We start from the raw sequence: 18,052 nt of genomic DNA on the forward strand, positions 1-18,052 counted from the left end.
CCCCTAGGATGGGGCAGAGTCCTGCAGAGCAGCAGCACTGGGTTTGGCAGCACAGAGAGAAGGATTTGCACTGTTCCCAACTGAGAAGGAAGTGCTAACAGAGACATCCTGCAAGAGACTACTTCTCTTAAAGGGGAGTCTGACAGGATGAAGGTCATACAGTGGAAAGTCCTTGTGTGTTGCAGACGCTCAAACCTTCTCTGGGTCCCCTACTTACAGTGTTATTCCTCTCCCCAAGACGTGCATCTTTGAAAATGTAAATCATAGGCAGTTTTTTCCTTGTTTATTTGGGTTGGGGGGTTTAGGTTTGTTTATTTTAACAAAGGAAAAACAAGAATCCTGTGACTTTTTAAAAGAAGAGGTTCTCAGAATTTTGGTACTTTACTCGTGACTCTTGAAGGCCTGCGACTAGCATTACTAAGTGGGTTAGTACTACCAGTATCTCAGATTATTAAAGATAGAAACTGAAAGCTAATTAGGAGTTCATGTTGTTTTTACCTCTAGTGTTCCACTCAGCTGGCTGGAATGATACCAGCCAGTTTAATTTCCTTTCCTTCTGCTTGTCAGTTCCACTGTCTGTTTTTCATATTGGTACCAGGACGCTCCTGGGTTCATGGCCTATTTCAGGGAGAGAAGTCTTCTGTCAATATCCAGTGATTCTTCATCAGTTTAAATAAAGTGAATAGGATATTACAAATATTTTTTTTTTGCTGATGGTTCCAAATTTATAAAGCTTACATTTTTACAGATACAGGTAGGCAGTTGAGACCATTCCCTGCAGCTGCTATATTCATTATCCCACCCCTTCCAGTCGAATTTTTCTCTATCTTGTCCTTACCTTCGCTTAGATATACTCTCTCTTTCCTATGTCTTCTCCCCAGTGTTGTCTTTCTCATGCTGCCTGTACCAGGCATGTCCTTTTTTCCCTGAATGCCTCCTGCCCTGCAGTTGTGGTTTCATACCACATCATGCATGGCACTTTCTGCCTGCTGTGTTTCCATCTTGGCTCTTCTGCTCTCTTTCTTCTCTCCTCTACCTCTCAGTGCTTCTGACTTTGTCTCCTGCTGCCTCACTCTTCTGTCTCCCAAGGGCTGCTTTCCCAAGAGAAGCTAAGTCGAATTGATCTGCCATTTAATTGCCTGATGTGTTCATTGCCTGTGCCTGCTGTTTGAAATAGGTCTGTCTGAAAGTCCCTGGGGGAGGTGAGGTTGTGTGGCAATGGGAGAGGCGGATAGATGGGCTGGCAGCAGCTCAGCCAGAAGGCAGCTTCCTCAGAAACAAAACACCTGCCAGGAACACCTGTGCTCATAAATGTTTGCTGCCATCCTTGGTCAGGTCCCAACACTCGGAGAATGAATGTGTCTATTCCATGGCACCAGACCAAGGCAGCTTCCTGGCACGTGTGAAAGCTTCTAACTAGCACTTATACTGGGCACTCCATGTTCAGGTGGAGAAATGCCAGCCAAGAGTCACACACCTCTGTAGCTATGGGTACAGGTGAACCAGGAGTCCTCTTGTCAGCCCAGCAGCTCCAGCTCCAATGGGCCTTGTCATTGCACCTCCCCGTGGGATGGGTGAGTTGCACAGAGGTGCAGATGAGGGAGGATCACAACTTTGTCTTATTCTAAAACCTTTCCCTCCAGAATGTCAAAGGACTTGGTCAGAATACCTGGCTCCAGGCCTCATGGTCCCTCATGCAGGCAAGAAAGGCTCCCTCCTCCGTATCAGGCATCAGGAAGTCATTGACTAATCCAAGGTTATTGCAATGATTTTCAATTGCAGTTAAAATGCAATCACTGTCTTCTGCTTCTAGACTGCAGACTCAGTCTTCTTTTCCCAAGGGATTGAAAGAGGGACTATGGTATGAATAGAAGCAAACCCATTTAAGCAGACCCATTGTCTTTGCAGAAATCCCATCTATGAATTGAGCTAGCTTGGACTTAACAGCACCAGGTTGATTAAAGGTTCCTTAAAGATGAGGTCATAAAGACAACTGGTCTTGCCAGAGAGGCAAAACTAAGGATTTTTGCACTCAGTATGGTGGAGATGTCCCTCCCTTCCCCAGTATTTGTGCACATTTAGTTAACTTGTTTGTTACAACGTTAAAACATGAGCTCCATCCATCTACAAGCATCCCAGAGGCTTCACTTCACCTCAATGTAACAGCTGGGTGAAAGCCCTAGGCTCCAAAGGCTTTGCCAACTAATGACATTTTCTCCTTTCTTTAAACACCCCATGTGGCTTCTTAAGCTTTAGGCAGCAAAGCATTCATGGAAGAGCAGGCCATTCAGTAGCACCCATCACACTGATTTTTGCTGCTCTCCTAAGCACTGTCCACGGTGACCTTTGTTGTTAAGGGAATAGGAACAGATTATAGCGTGTGCATGGAGAAGAACATTACTGCTGCTTTGCCTGATCAGACACTAGAAATAAAGGAATAAGTTAAATCAAATAATAATAGATGAGAAACACAGAGCCAATCTGAATAAGCCACAGCAAGAGCTAGCCAGTTGTCTTCATAGCTTTTGTGAAGAAATTTCATTATTTGCTCTGCAGCATCTAGCTAATGGCATGGCAGACATTATTAATATGGTATGGGCCTTTCTGGTGGGCAGGGCTGTACACACAAATCCATACCCTTGTATTGTTTCTGCTGGGGTTTAGGTGCATGCATTCACCAGACAAAATATTACCTGTCTGTTTTTACTATCTCCCTTTCTCAGACTCTCTTTCTGTCCTTCAAGGCCTTGAGATTTCTTGGGTTTATTCCTCTGTTCTCTTCCTCTCAGCACTCTTTAAGTCAGCAAGCTCCTTGAGAAGGAATCCAGTTTAGCATTCCATGTGTGAAGTGTGGCCCCAGTCCTGTTTGGATCCCGGAACTGCTACAGATCATCTGCAACTGTGCATGTGCTGTAGAGAGCAAAAGGTGACTGTGCTGGTTCACTTCAGTGAGCTGTGCCCATGTAGGCAGGGAGTCAGGATATACACTTGGTTCTGGGCAAAGTCAGATCCTTATACTGAGGATTACATTAGGAAAAAAGATAATGTGTGGCACAGACAAAGACTGACTTAAGAGGTACATCTTAAGGAAGGTTCTTGGGCTATCAAAGAAACAAAGAGATATGACTTGCTCTTCCTAACATCTGGGACAGCAGGATGGCTGCATATGTCCATCAGCACAGAGCTGGATAGCCCCATCCTCCTACGTGCTCTTGCTTCTGACTTTGAGCTTTTTGCACAGAATATTCTTCAATTTAGTAAAGTGCCTTGATTTAAAAAACTTTTAAGCTCATACCTCTGTCTTACTGAATCAATTGGATTTAAACACATGCTTAACCTTAATCATGTTCTTGAGTATTCTCCTGAACTGGGCCCTTTACAAGGATACAAGTCCCAGGGAACTTGTAGTAGTTTTGTCTTCTTGCATGCTGCTCCTCATATTCTATTGATGGAACAATCTGTTACTCATTAATGCTACAGATTAAGCCATTTTGCCTGAGTCTGTTTTTTCAGTAGACATTTTAACTGCTTGTCTTATGATATATTTATTTGATTTCCAGTGCTTAGTTACAATATGACAGCAAATCTAGGATAGGTTTAATAACTATTTATTCTGTCTCCTCAGGCACATATTGACTGCAGGACGAGGCATGAACTCAGTGTTGGCATTGAGCTACAGCACTGATGGCCATCCTACAAAAAGAAACAGAGACAGAGAATGAGAAATTTCCAGTTGGAAATTATTGTCATATAGATGTGAAGGATGGGAATCACTTCCACTGGAGTTTCAAGGACAGATTCCACATAAACCTGTCAGGAAGGTTCAGGGCCCTTGCTGCTGGTCAGTAGCTGTTCTTTGTATCTTTCTGGGGGAGAAAGTGTACAATCTCATTATTAAGGGAATTAATTTATCACTGAATGGGAGCCCCAGCTGTAGAGCAGATATCCCCTAGGGAACCCAAATGATGTCCATGTGTATGTTACCCCAGAGTTACTGGCTTGCCTGTCTGGGATGTGGCTTTGTGATTGATAAATATATGGAGAGCATACTGGACACCATGGAGGTGTCAGCTTTGGTGAAGGTTCTTTGTTCTTTCTCTTCCTTGTGGGGATGAGGGGTTTTCAGAGCATTACCAACAAATCAGTCCCTGCTGTGAGGCATTGCACACTTGTCTCTCCACACTTGTCACTCCACACTTGTCACTCCACACTTGTCCCTCCACACTTGTCACTCCACACTTGTCACTCTGTCTGCAATGGTGTGGTTCCTTTTCATGCCCTGGCAGGAAGTTAGGAGGGTTTCCTTTGGCAGATGCTTTTCATGCTGGTTCCCTGGGGAGCAGCGATCCTTCTGTGTATCTCAGCTCAGCACCCACTGCCCAGAGTCTGTCTGTCCTCTCAGAGGTTGGACTTCTATGTGCTCAGCTGTGCATTGAGGTACATATCCAGGGAGCTACTAAAAAGTGTGTTCTTCACATTAGACCAAGGTCTGTGAGGCCAGCGGATTACTGGCTACCAGAGAACCCTTCACTGAACTGAGGGAGAAAGATGTCAGTACAGCTGATGCAGAGAAGATCTGCTACCAGACAAAGGGTAGTGGGACACAGGAAAGCCTTCAAAACAGGTTTACTGAGAGGTCATATGAAAAAACTGAACAACATAAACAAATTTCCCATGGGAGCAGGTCCCAGTATTACAGCTTTTCTTGGGGTCTAGTTTAGTACATCACTGTGAAAGGACAATATTCCTCAGTCCTTCCCATGTCCAAATGCATTCAGAGCCTGGTGCATGTGAGCTGGGGGACTCTGCCAGTCCCATTGCAATGCCTGCCCTTTCTCCTGCAAGGTATTTAAAAACAGCCATAGAGCTATGAATCCAACTGCAAATCCCTTGCTGCACTGCGTGCCAAGTGAGCCTCTTGTGAGGCATGTGTCTCCCTGATTCTAATCAGCAGAAAGGAGACAGGCGTGGCCCAGAGCAGCAAAGGATACAACCTCCCCGTCGATCACAGATGCCAAGGACTGCCATTCACACTGTGGCTCAGGAAAATCCACCCCTCTGGATGCTCAGGAACTGTTACAGGAACAGCTGCTCTGGGCACTGTGTGAGAGGAAAGGCCAGAGATGCTTCAAGGGTTTTATCACACTCTCACCAAGCCTGTCCCCCGTGGAGACACAGCCCTGACAGTTTTGTATTCATTGTCTCGTAGAAAGAAGGTGGCTGTTTGCAAGGGCTCAAGAATTAATTAGTGGTTTTCTTAGCACTGTTTAGATGCTAAAAGAAATCAAGTCTAGGGCAAGAGATACCTTGTGAAGGGACCATTATGTACTGAAATAGCTTTCAGTAAGCAGTGGCACTATGTATTAGTATTTTTTCTCCACTGAGCATTGTTATGATATAGAGAATTCAAACACCATCAATAATTTCTTGACTGTAAAATAAATCAGAGATATAAAGACAGCTCACTGCAAGCTTCTCTTCACTTTGCTTTAGTCGTGGTGTTGATTTTGCTTCATCTAGGTCTGAGCCTGACTGGGAGACTGTTTCAGCACCAAATATTGTTGCTCTGGTGTTTATGGTACAGAAGGGTGTAGGAGATAGGCACCATCAAGTTTTGCATTCTTCATTTGGACTGAATCTGTGATGGTCACAAAAAAAATCCAGTCGCTTTTGATCCTGAATAAAGATGAGAGTTTACTTGACACTTTGCTCTGCATTTTAAGATATCCAAAATTCCAGGGTTGTGAGCTCTGATTTGGATTTCTGGCAGCACAACACATGAATTAGATAACTTATTCTTCTTCCTAATACAATTAGATAATTTTGTGCTGTTTCACCAACCTCTCCTTGTGTGACTTGGGTGATGAGTCTGTATGTCTGGGACAGGTTTAATGCCTACCCACCCACAGGTTCCTCTTAAGCTGTCATTCTACACTGTCATTTTATCAGAGTTCCCACCTGAGACTGTGACTGCAGTGGAGTTCATTTAGTCTGACTTTCAGCTTGAGCTGCTTCCAGCATTGCTGCTTTCCCTGATTTTTTTTTTATGCTAACTTACAGGTGATCTCACAAATGTTATAGGAGACTAACAGGAGGCTCTACAAACAACTCCCTGACCCATTATGTTTAACCTTCAGGGAAGCTGATGTGAAAAACTTGCTTTTACAATGGAGAAGGGATGTTTTACTAAAAACAAGAGCTGTTCCCATGCTGCTCCCAAACAACTGCAAATCTGTGCTTAACACTGCAGGCAGAAGGGGAAGGATATTTCCTTTGGCCTGCCTGTCTCACCATTTCAACACACCCAAAAGTCATATCTGCAGGTGACCCACCAAATTTTCAATACATAAAATTCAGGAGCAATAATTTGCTAAGCTCCGTTTTCCTGAAGGTTATGTGGTTCTCAAAGCAGAAGGATCACTGAGAGATACAGTTCTAATTGTATGTGATGGTGGTCTGATTAATTAAATTTAAATGAGTCTTCCAATATAAAAAGCAATAGTAGTCCTTCTTAGTTGGACTGCATAATTTTCTATGCCCTGTAATGATTCTGCTGTTTAATTTACACTTTCTCCAAGGATTAGCCTGGCTGTTTTGGAAGACTTTAGACTGGGGCCAGTTTCTTTGAGAAGGAGCAGGAACATGTAGTATTGTTTCCATTACAGAATTACTTATTAACAGGGAAAAAAATCTACTATTTCTTTTTGTTCTTTTCCTGCAAAGACAGTTTGAAATTATCTTTTCCAAGTACCTTCCAAGGAACTCACCCCTTTTCTCTCTGAAGAAGCTCTTACTCTGATTACCTGTTGTAATGGAGGCTCTGTATGGGACTGCCTTAAAAGATCACGCAATAGTTCAGAAACCACAGTTCTCTGTAGACAATGTCAGCTGCTGGTTTCCTATAGAGTGCAGTTCAAAGCAACAGATTTAGTGTCAGCACCTGATGTGAGCCCAGGTTTTGTCAGGGTCTGTCTTTCATGCATCACCTCTCCCTGCTGCTCAGAACTGACAGCAGCCTGTTGCCCAAACATCTTACTGGAGCCCTCATGATTGTGCTGCTCACTTCGGCCATAAAATTTTGATTTTTAAATAATGCAACATTTACTTAGCTGTAGGCTCTCTCTTAGAGGGGAGCCTGAATGGCATAAGGTACAGTGGGATTGCCTAATGGAAGTTTGGGCTAGAAAGAAGCTGAATATGGTCATATATACGGTTTACAACCTCCAAAGCAATCCTACATTTTCACTGTAACCAGAATTTTGATGATTAGACATTCTGATGATCAGACATTCTGATTTCTGACCCAATTTCCAGGTCTAAGTGATTCTGGACAAATAACCAGACCTCTTTTGGGTATTCATATGAGTAGTTAACATGAAGCTAATTATAATTGGTTGTTTTGTTCCAAACTGGAGAGGACTAAACCTCCCTGGCACCACTGGAAACTTCCTATCTTGCAGTTCTCTTCAAGTAATAACTTCACTTTTTGGCTCTACCTTGAGCATAACTATTTGGTGACTTCTTTCATTTCTATCACTCATTTCAAGGGGAAGCTCTTGGAAATCTTTTCCAACATTAATAATTCTAAAATAGGGCCCTACACAAGTGCTTAAGTTGGAGTTACAGCTATACAATATTGTCACAAGTTACAACCCTTGAAAATCTAATTTTGGGGTAGCACAACCAGTAAATCCACCTGACTTTCCATGGTTGCTGAAGTCGTTATTTAGGCTGTATCCTGATGTTTCTGCTCCCCCAGTGACCTTTTGCTAACCAATGTCCCTGGGCATTTAACAAGAATGTTCCAGAGTTCTAAGTTTTACAGAATTTTAGCGTGTGGCGAGTATAGAAATGAATAAATAAATATATATGATAGATATAGAAATTACTCCTTTCTTTAATTTGGACAGGTACAGTAAAAGCTCTAAGTTCCTTCTCCCCACACAGTGCCAGTTTGCCCCAGCCCTGGACCAATGGATCTCTACAGAGGCAGCTAAGATACCTCAGCCCTCATGGCCAGTTTACAGCTCCAGCCTGAAATGTGCACAACTTTGGAAGTATGAGCTGACAGCCTGTTTCTTTAGTGATGTAGGTGGCTATCCAATAAAATATGGGCAGACCCCATCAGCTAGTTTCAGATAATAAATGTACATCAGGCTTTCAGTCCAACACCGATCAGCTGATCAGGCCAGCTGATTTCTCTCAGCTTAAAATCAGGGGCATACAAGCAAAGAATTTGTAGCACAGTCCTCTGAGATTTGTCTCATACACAGCCTTGAGGCTTTTACAGAGCTCCCTAATTGTCTTTTGCTGTCTTGGAAATCTGTACTGCTACTAAGTAGCCAGCTATTGGAAAACATGGCTGGACACTGCTGTTGGCAGAATTAGGCTGGCTTGCACCAGTCTGTCATTGTCCTGCATGGCTCTAGAGATGGCAATTTGCTGTTGCTGGCTTATATGGTAGCAAGACGCTGAGGAACTTACAGCTCATCTTTTATATACTTAGAAAGGACTGTCAAGATGATGCAGTGTTGTCTCTCACTCCCCCTTTTCTTATTTTATGTAGAATTAGAGCCCACAAATGTGAGGAAAAACAGCCATGGCTGCAGTCAAGGCATTGTGCAAGTCTTCCTCCCACAGCAGTGCTGGTGCAACTCAGTCTACTTATATTTTTTTTCCCAAATGTGGCCTCCCACACTTTGTGCTAAAGTCCCTTTCCAAACCAGTTTTCAAATGTCTCCTTCTCAGCTCTGACATGTGACAGCACCTCAGGTGTGCTCTCACAGGCACTCTCAGTTAATACCTCAGCAATCCAGGTTAGTATTCATCTTTTGTGAATGCACTTCTCCACCTCCATTCCTAGATCTTCGCTAAAAGGTAGTTATAACCCCAACAGAGTGTGTAACAGCAACTCTCAGCTTGGTTTATTGAGCCAGGGTGGCAGATTGAACTAATCAGCCTGCTTTATACTTATGGTGAAGGCAGGAGAGAAAATTTGCTCAGGACAGAACAGGCAGCCCTTGCTCTTGTCTTACTAATGACTGATCTGCTATTGTCCTTTAGCCCTTCCTTTCTGCCTGCTTGGAACACATTTTCTGGAGAAGGAGATCACAGAGAGGTGACTAAAGTAATCTGTGGTTCTGGAAGGAGTCTAAAAGCAGCAATAGCAAGGACTTAAAAGCTCCTTATTGAAGTGACCATGCTGCACGTTAAGATGTACCAAAAGAGATGGACTAAAGCACTACGATGGCTACAGGTATCTCATCACTTTTTTTCTAGTCCAGCTTTGTAATTATTTTTTGTTAACTAACTATAACCACATAAAATACGAGGAGGTCTGTGAAAAGCAGTTGCTGTAGCAGACAAAATGACTTCTGAGGGGACAGTTTCAGCAGTGTTATTAAAGCCATACTTTTTTGCATTGTTTTGAAGTGAAACATGAAATCTGTGACATCCTTCTTTTGGTTTGACAGAACTGCAGGCATGGTGACAGCTGTATGTAATGGTGATCATTTGACACCTTGTTAGTCCTTTCCGACCTGTGCAGAATTAAAATTGTGTTTTACCAGCGATATGCACACAGGCAGTGGCATGAACAACTTCCAGGATAATAGCTGTACTGCTAGCACTGGCTTTAAATGTTAAGGGAATTGTGTATCTCTATTTAGGTAATTATTGAGTATCTATCACAGTGGCATTTCTGGAATTGCAGTCTGTGTTAATCAGGAGGCCATTATTAAACAGCCACAAATCACAGGCACAAGTAAGCAACCTTTCACTCAGCTTTGCTTCCCACTTAGTTTCCTGTATTTGGCCAGGCCTACACTGGGTCTGAAGCTGCACAGGCACACAGAGGTATCTAGCACAGAATCACAGGCAGGAACTGAACATGCCATTTCAATATCTGAGGGCTAGGGCTTCCTTAGCAGCAAGGTGGGAGATTGAGAGAGCAGCAGCAAAGGGGACAGCGAGACATGAAAGGACAGGAAAGGGAAAAAACTAAGGAGGGGCACCAGTTAAAAGAGAATAGATAATCACCTAGAGGAAGGAGCTAAACAGAAGCATGAATGTTTAAATGAGACAGGGAGAGAAGGATGGATAGAGGAAGAAGGATTAGAAGGTAAAAACTGGGAACGGAGAATTTCCAGAAGTAAAGCTAAAATAGAAAAGCATACAATAAAAAGAGAATTCCATTAAAAAGAAAGAAGGGAAATATCACAAAGCAGGCACAGAAATGAGCACCTGCTCTAAAGAAAGCCCCTGACTGCAATATTGCAAAGAGAACAATGAGGTGACCCATGGCCAAAAATTTGCACTGTTTCTCATTAATACTGAGATGCTAATGTCTACCTTCCCCAAATCTCCTCTTTCCTGGGGTACTCTTTCTTTTTGAAATGTTCTGCTTCAAATACAAAATTGAGGCAGTTTCACCAACAGGGAATCCATCCCTGCTGTGTTGAGCTTTCAGGTTGAGTTGGCTGTTCCAGACAAGTCTAAGTCTTTATCAGTCAACACCAGGCTCTTCCTTTAATGTATATTACCTGCTTTCCTATTATTGTTATTGCTATTATTATTACCACTACCATTTTGTTCCAAAAGTTCATTCAGACCTTGATCATGGTCAAATTCAACTGTGATAATCATTATTAAAAAAATTTCAAGTAGTAATAAGGAAAGGAAATAATGTTATCCTTCAGTCCAACAAAAAGATTATTTGAACAATGTACTTTTCATCAGGAAACTTCCATTTACTGAAGCTGTTCCTGGAAATTTTTGGATCAGCTAAGGAGACAAGATGGACATGTAGCAGTTCAGTAAAGCTGAGCTTTATCTGGAAGACTGTGGTTTTGCAGTGTCAGACAATCATGCAGTCTGATGGCTACAGGCAAAAAGAAAATTGGGCTTGTATCCCTGGAGAAGGATCATCTCTGATAGCACAGTGTTTCCTAATATACTGTGGAGGCATTAAAGGAGAAGTGCCTCCTACAGACTTCCTGCCTCCACAGCTCCAGGGGATTTTGAGCAACCAGAGAGGACTGCCTTGAAAGGCTGATCTGCTTCAGACCTACAGCCCTGTCAGATCTCAGCCATTGTCACAGAGCTGAAGTCCAGGGGCAGAGCAAGCAGCTCCCAATGATGCCAGCAGATAGAGAGCCCCTGTGTGCATGTGTTTGAGACGGAATGTGCTCTCTTGGGGTGTGTACAGTATCAGGATATGGATGTATGTTGCTACTGTAGTTTTTATTTAAGTTTTCCTGGTTGTTCGGCCTCTGCTCTTTTCAGTTCTTATTGTTCCCCCCTGACCCAACCAAACAAGGCCTTGGGTTCAGCTTTCCAAATCAGCCTCCACAAACTTGATTAGCCAGATCTCCACAGGGAACAAAGTCACATAGATTTCTGTGACAAAAACCCATTGATCTGACAGGGGTTGAGATAAATCTGCCTCAAAAAGTTAAAGCAATAGAAATCTGGATCCACAGTGCAAGATTTCTGTGACAAAAACAGGGAGCTGACAGGGACTCAGACAAATCCATCCATGCTGAGTGACTATGCATTCATTGCACACACAACTGCCTGCTTAAAGAGATAGTGATGAGAGATCCCCACACAGCATCTAACACAGCATCGGCATTTGTTAGGAGATTAGTGTCGGGAGGGAGAAATACCCAATTAAAGAGGTATTACTCTGTCATTGGGGGATTGGGAGTAAGTAGCAATAATCGTGCCAGCCACTGCCACAATAACAGTGCTGTGAAGGAAAAAAATGGAATGTAAAAGAGTTTGAAGAAGAAAGAGAAAAGCAGAGCATATTCACAGGTTTGGAACTGTGGCAATGAAATAGCTCCAAAGAAGATAACCAGCTCAGACTCTAATTTAAAAATGTATGGGATCAGGACAAAAAGCAGTCTACATAGCAAAATGGCAAGTAGATCCTTCAAGGTCCATGTGTTCCTGTCCAGCTGGGAGAGTTACAGCACAAAGAGTGACTGCAGGGTGGTAGAAGCTGGTGCTCAGAGCAGGCTATTGGTGCATTTATACTGCCACAGCACAGACTGCTTGAGACATAAGAACATGAGAGCATGAGGAATTGGTTCCTGGAGCAGAGCACTGGGCCATCTGGTCAAGTGTTCTGTCTCCCCCACAGTCAAAGCACATACTCTTCAGGGAGAACCTGGGAGCTGTGGCACTTCCTGCTCTTTCCCTCCACATTCAGAAATGCTGGTTCAGCAATGCTAATGAATACATCTCTGCCCTATTTTCAGTAGCCACTTGTAGATCTGTTCTTGAATTTGTCTAATAACTATTGAACCTGATGGTATCACATTTCTCCTTTGCAGGCTGGCTGATGACTTTTATTAAAAAAAAATTTTAAAAAAGGAAGGATTAAGAAGAGGATCTATGTCTAGAGCAGTAGCTTCATGCTTGGAAAACTCTGACTCCATTTCCTGCTATGTTCTAGGCAAGGTTCTGAAATTGAGGCTTTTGGGTTCTTAAAGATGATGACTTTCAGAAACAAACATATCTAATTCCCATTGATATCAATCAAAAGGAAATAGACTCCCCGGGGCTTTTCAATTCAGCGATTTGAATTGCAGTTATGCATTTCATGGTTTGAAAAGTGTATTAGCCAACTCTGCATCCCTAAATTTCTTAAGGACCTTTAAAAACTTGCCTTTAGTCCTTGTGCCCTAACCTCCAAGTTCTAAGGAGAAGGCTAGAGCTGCCCATCTCAGAGAGGTGTGATAAGGAGAAACACCTCAGAGACCGTGAAGGGTTCATCTGCTAAGGCCAAGGAACGGTCTAATGAAGATCAAGAACTGTCAGAGGTTCACATTTGCCAGGGGCACTCTGCTGAGGATCAGCCAGTGAAATGACCTTTCCACACTCACAGAGAAGCTCTGCACACACGACAGTGCAACCATGGTGTAGTTGGAGGGGAATGGAGGTGTGGAGGTGAACAGTGAAATATAGCTGCAGGGATGCTGCAGACAACTCTCCCTCTCTCCCTCTTTCTCTCTCTCTCTGAGTCTCAAATGCTCCCTAGCTAAAGGGAGTGCATGAGTGCTATATGGTCTTTACAAATTTCTCCAAGACCCACATCAGCTCTGGTGTTAGTGCCAGCTGACCTGAGACTGCTGAGGTGGAATGGATGCCAGTGGCAGAAGGCTACCATGCTAGTGAAGGTAACTCCATATCCTCAGGTGACAACAGATGTCACAAAACTTGTCACCAACTAGAACAACCCTGTTCACACATGCTTGCTGTGGAACCTGTCAGGGAGACACTGCCTGTGCAGTGGCAGAAGCTCCTGTTGGATTTCCCTCTGATTGCCCCTTCCAAAGGCGCAGGCATTTGTCCTGCTTGCTTGCTTTATCACTTGCTGTTCTATCTTCTAACCATTCCAACTGCCCATCTGCTTTCGAGTTGCTCATCAGTTTTCTTGCCTAGGAATGTGAAACAGCAAGAGCACTTCACGCACTGAAGTAATTTTTCTGTAATGGATAAAGAACCACTGCAGCCAGGTACTCTATTTCCAGCTTAGAACACAAACTCAGCATCCCATTGCTGTTACTGTAAGCACCAATCTCTGCAGATGAGCAAACTGAGAGTGACTTGGATATAGGGATTTGCCTTTCAGGGAGCATACGGTATTGGTTAAGGCAGCATAACCCACAGACCAGAACACTCCTATGGGATGAGTGATACACTTTTGGCTTGCCAGATGCTGGGTGAATCTGGGCCAAGTTGCTGAGCAAGCGATAGTTTTTCACTTTTGTCTTCCCAGCAGGTTTCAGTGCTAACTGGTTTAAACAACTCGGTGCCCTTAGACTCAGGCAGATCTGATGACTGAATAGAAATGCAACTGACGTGTAACTGTGTATCAGAAAAAGCCCTTCTGCTAATGCTGCCGTACAGGTGATTCCCCTTTTGACCTGGGCACCTGGGACTCTGGTTTTGTATCTAAAGGAGGTGTTTGTGATTCAACTATTAATAGTATCCACTTCTAGTGCCCTTCTTTGTGGCGGCATTTAATCCTTAGAAGCATCATGGAGCCATCCTGCTGCTGCAGCCCATCCATCAGAGTGACTGCGGATCCAGAGAATTATTGGAATGGCTGAACATCATCCAGAAAAGGTCCTGTCCCGAGGGCAAGCTCTGTGATCCAGAGTGTTTTGCTGCGGTGCAAAGCATGGTTCGGGCACAGCAGCCCCAGCTCCCTCCCCTCCCGGCCGCTGCCGGCACGGCTCGGGCACAGCAGCCCGATGCTCCCTCCCCTGCAGGCCGCTCCGGGCACAGCGATCCCGCGTGGTTCGGGCACAGAAGCTCCACGCTCCCTCCCCTCCCCTCCCCTCCCGGCCGCTGTCGGCACGGCTCGGGCACAGCAGCCCCAGCTCCCTCCCCTCCCGGCACGATTTGGGCACAGCAGCCCCACGCTCCCTCCCCTGCAGGCCGCTCCCGGCACGGCTCGGGCACAGCAGCCGCAGCCCCAGCTCCCTCCCCTGCAGGCCGCTGCCGGCACGGTTCGGGCACAGCAGCCCGAAGCTCCCTCCCCTCCCGGCCGCCGCACGGCACGGTTCGGGCACAGCAGCCCCAGCTCCCTCCCCTCCCGGCCGCTCCCCACACGGCGCTGCCCCACCCCGCCGCACGTGCCCGCGCTGGCCCTTTAAACGTGCCCCATCGCCGGCTAGGCCCAGGCCTCTGGGAGCCATTTGGCGACTCGCTTCCGGATCGCTCTGTGCCCTTCCTGTGCTGGTAAGCGACTTTAGCTGCTCTAATATCCTGCGTCTACTCGTCCTGAAAGAGTTGGTGTTTTGTTTCCCTGGTGGTTTTTGTGTTTTTGGCGTGCGCCAGAAACAATATCAAACAAAGAAAGGGCTGTGGAAAGGGAAGCTCTAAGGGCCCCAGCATGTAGTTCTCTGCCTTGAGGTGATGGAGGGTTTGCTAAGAGACATGTGCTTTAACCTAACATGTCTCCTGGGATTTGAGGGTTCTGGTTAATATTAAAAGGATTATTTTCGCAAAATATCTGCCCTGTGCCCTGATTTAAGTGAAAAAACTTCTGTAAAACCCCAATACTTGCCGCATTTATAATGCTCTTTATCAGTTCAGAATGTTCTCTGCGGTTGTATCCTATTTGCTTCATATCACCAAGTTTCTAAATTTGTGATAACTGGCACCTCTGTAATTATAGAAAATAAGTGTTTCACAGTGTCGGGCACCCCAGCAGAAAGAAGCTCTTAAGTTGTAGTCTTGGCTCCCCCACAAGTATTTTATCTTCTCCTCTCGGGTTGATTTGTGGAGGTGCCAGTGCTGCTTCAGCTCTACAGGCCGACTGCTGAGCTCCCTGAAAGGCCTGTGAGGTTCCAGAGCTGTATAAAGCATCATTATTATGTCTATTTTTATAGATAAGAAAAAGCATGTTTGCAGCAAACAACAAAAAAGTATTTCCTAGCTTTGAATGTGATGTATAGAAAAAGGTATATTGCTCAGCTATTACGGTACCTCATATCAGTGAAATATAGGGTGTTCCTCAAGTTGTATTACAGCTGCAAAATCTGTTTCCTGAAATATTAAGCATGCCAGCCAGTTTGGATGTAAATAATAAGCATGTCCATCGTTAGCTTTTTAGAGGCACAGGAAAGTGATTTATTCAAGCGCCATCTTGAACCTTCACTCTCTGGGAGTAACTGTTGGGTGTTTCTGTGTCCTGGAAATTTAATTTATCTGTAAACAGGTTTCCTTTGCTCACTTTGGGCTATTCTCTCAAGAGGGGTTAAGCTGTACTTCAGGCAGCAATGAGCCCTGAGAACAGAAAACAATTTATTGAGAGTTTTATAGCAATATTAATCTGGAGTGGGTGTCTGCTTCAAAACATCATAAGCCAGGTCTCCTAAAACTAAGGTACTGACTTAAAATCTGATATGTACTAAAACTGACATGTAAAGAAATCGCATTTAATTTTTTGAGCACAGGAGATGTATGTACACTCTCAGGTTTTTTCATGCTTTCCTTTTCAATGCAGTTATTCTAGCCATTTTATTTTAAATTAAATTACTGTTTAATTATGTAATCCAGAAACTGGTGCTTTAGTGAAAGGGTCAGGTATAGCTATATCCTTTATAAAATAGGTGAGATTTGACAGAGCCATTTTAGGAATTTGCCTGGATTGTTTTCTTAGGCTTCTTTTCTCCCCATTGAATTTATTGTAATTAAGAACTTGTGCTGTGGGTGCACTGTTGGATTGGTATCAGTGTTTAGCTGTACCCTAAAAATAAACATGTTCAGAAATGTGTTATTCTGACCAGCAGGTGGTTTGGTCTGAGGGAGGGAGCAGACTTTTGAGGACAGCAGATGAGCTGTGTTTTAATGGGGTTGGTTTTTGTTCAGGCTCTGTAGTTAAAAGTCTGGAGGCCACTGTCAAAAGCAATATCCTCTCTCATGCTCCAGTGGGATGGGATTTTATGCAGGAAACACTGCCATTTTCGACAAGCCAAGGAAACTGTTCTTGCCCCATTACAGATGGGACTACGTATAAAGGACTTACAGGAAGAAAAGGCATGGGCATCCAAGTGAAAAGATAGTTTTTTCATTCCCCATGTGAGACCTACAACTCTCAGGAACATGAGTTAATTGCAGAGTGGTCAAGAAATGAAGCAAATATGGAAATGCATAGTACTGTACAATCTGTAGTCTTCTCACTTCATCCACCCCCTTCCCTCAAGCCTGAGCACTGATCACAGCAGAGTACTTGGGGTTTTTTTCTCTCTTTGCTGATCCTGTCAAACCTTCCATGTCCCAAACCCCCTGTGTATAGCACAACACCCACTGGAGCTGGTGAAGGGCATTGGTGCCTACAGTCATAGGGGATACTCAGCAGCATCCTCACTACTCATCCTCTGCTACATGGGATGAAGAGACAAAAGTAAAAACTCAGGGGAGGAAAAGTATTGGGTTTATTTTAGTATCATGGTGCTGGTATGGCTGTCAGTGTTTCTTGGAATATGTGCGCATTACAAGATGTGTTCTGTATGAATTTTTTATTGATCTTGCCTCAGTGACGGTGATTAATAGTATTTTCATCCAAAACTGTCACCTCTGCCAGTAAATCTGAATTTTATCCTGTCCATGCTTCTGTTCCTTCAGTCCCTGGAGAGGATTGATATGAGAGGAAGCTGGAGCTGAGGGGGAACGTTCTGAAGGACCACACCATCACCATATGTGACTCCATTAACCCAATCAAGTTCCTTTATTATTACCTCTTACTGTGGTGGTATTTTGCATCTGCTTAGTGGGGGCTTCTGTGTTAGATCTGTACATGGATGACAGGAAAGGGTTTCTTATTTCAAAGATTTCAGTGCCTAATGAGCTGTGCACAGGGATTGTATGAAACTCTATTCAAAGATTATTAGGACTACAGTGCTTGGAGACTGAAGTATTTTACAGCTTTTAGAGGAATATATGAATGCCATGTTTATTTCAAAAGAACTCTGCCAGATTTCATCTCTTGGGCAGAGAGGCAATTACTTCCTAATCACTAATCAAACAAAAGGTGATGCAACAGCAATACATCACCTGCTACCTACAGCTTGCCCCTCCTAATTTGTGTGTTGAGATGTAGTGTCTACTGGTCTATCCCTTAGTATTAAAGCAAGAGGGAAGCTACAGTTCAGTGGTGGATTTTAACTCAAAGCAGATAATTCATTAGAACTGGAAGACTTGTTTTCCAATCACTTGCCAAAATTGCAAGAAGAATTTTTTTTTGTTATGTGCAAGTTCTGAGCTGTACAGTATTTAGCTGGCTACCTTCTTTATGGAGCTCAAGGTAAACTGAGGTACCTAAATGTCTTTGTGAGCTGTCTTAAACACCCACTGGAGAGGAAGAATAAGCAGAGTGTGCATTACTGCTCTGCTTGTGAGTCTGCAGCTAAACTATTAAAGCTGAATGCTGTGCAGGGTGAGGCTGTTTCTGGAGTGAGAAATTCTCTGAGCACTGTGTGGGATACCAAGAAAGGGGAACCAGCTGTTATCAAGTGAAATTATTTCCCTCCAA

General features: G+C 43.9%; 1 protein-coding gene and 1 long non-coding RNA gene across 5 annotated transcripts in view; one reads left to right on the plus strand and one right to left on the minus strand.

Moving 5' to 3' along the window:
- Positions 1–14,069: 14,069 nt before the first annotated feature.
- Positions 14,070–14,490, minus strand: LOC146431826 (uncharacterized). The gene is made up of 2 exons (XR_014854775.1): positions 14,435–14,490; positions 14,070–14,215 (listed from the first exon to the last, which is right to left on the minus strand). It is a non-coding gene; the product is annotated as an uncharacterized LOC146431826 (long non-coding RNA).
- A 119-nt stretch (positions 14,491–14,609) lies between these two features.
- Positions 14,610–18,052, plus strand: part of LOC146431827 (uncharacterized) — a 50,682-nt gene continuing 47,239 nt past the window's right edge. For 2 of the 4 annotated variants that reach the window (XM_085072911.1, XM_085072913.1), the window contains exon 1: positions 14,614–14,754. The gene's annotated coding sequence lies outside the window, so the exon portion shown is untranslated. Of the gene's footprint in view, positions 14,755–18,052 lie in introns of all 4 variants that reach the window. The other 2 variants (XM_085072912.1, XM_085072909.1) reach the window with 2 other exon arrangements.

This window comes from Lichenostomus cassidix, chromosome 12 (genome assembly GCF_008360975.1).
Source record: "Lichenostomus cassidix isolate B80296 chromosome 12, HeHo_3.0, whole genome shotgun sequence".
In the NCBI taxonomy this organism is placed as follows: domain Eukaryota; kingdom Metazoa; phylum Chordata; class Aves; order Passeriformes; family Meliphagidae; genus Lichenostomus; species Lichenostomus cassidix.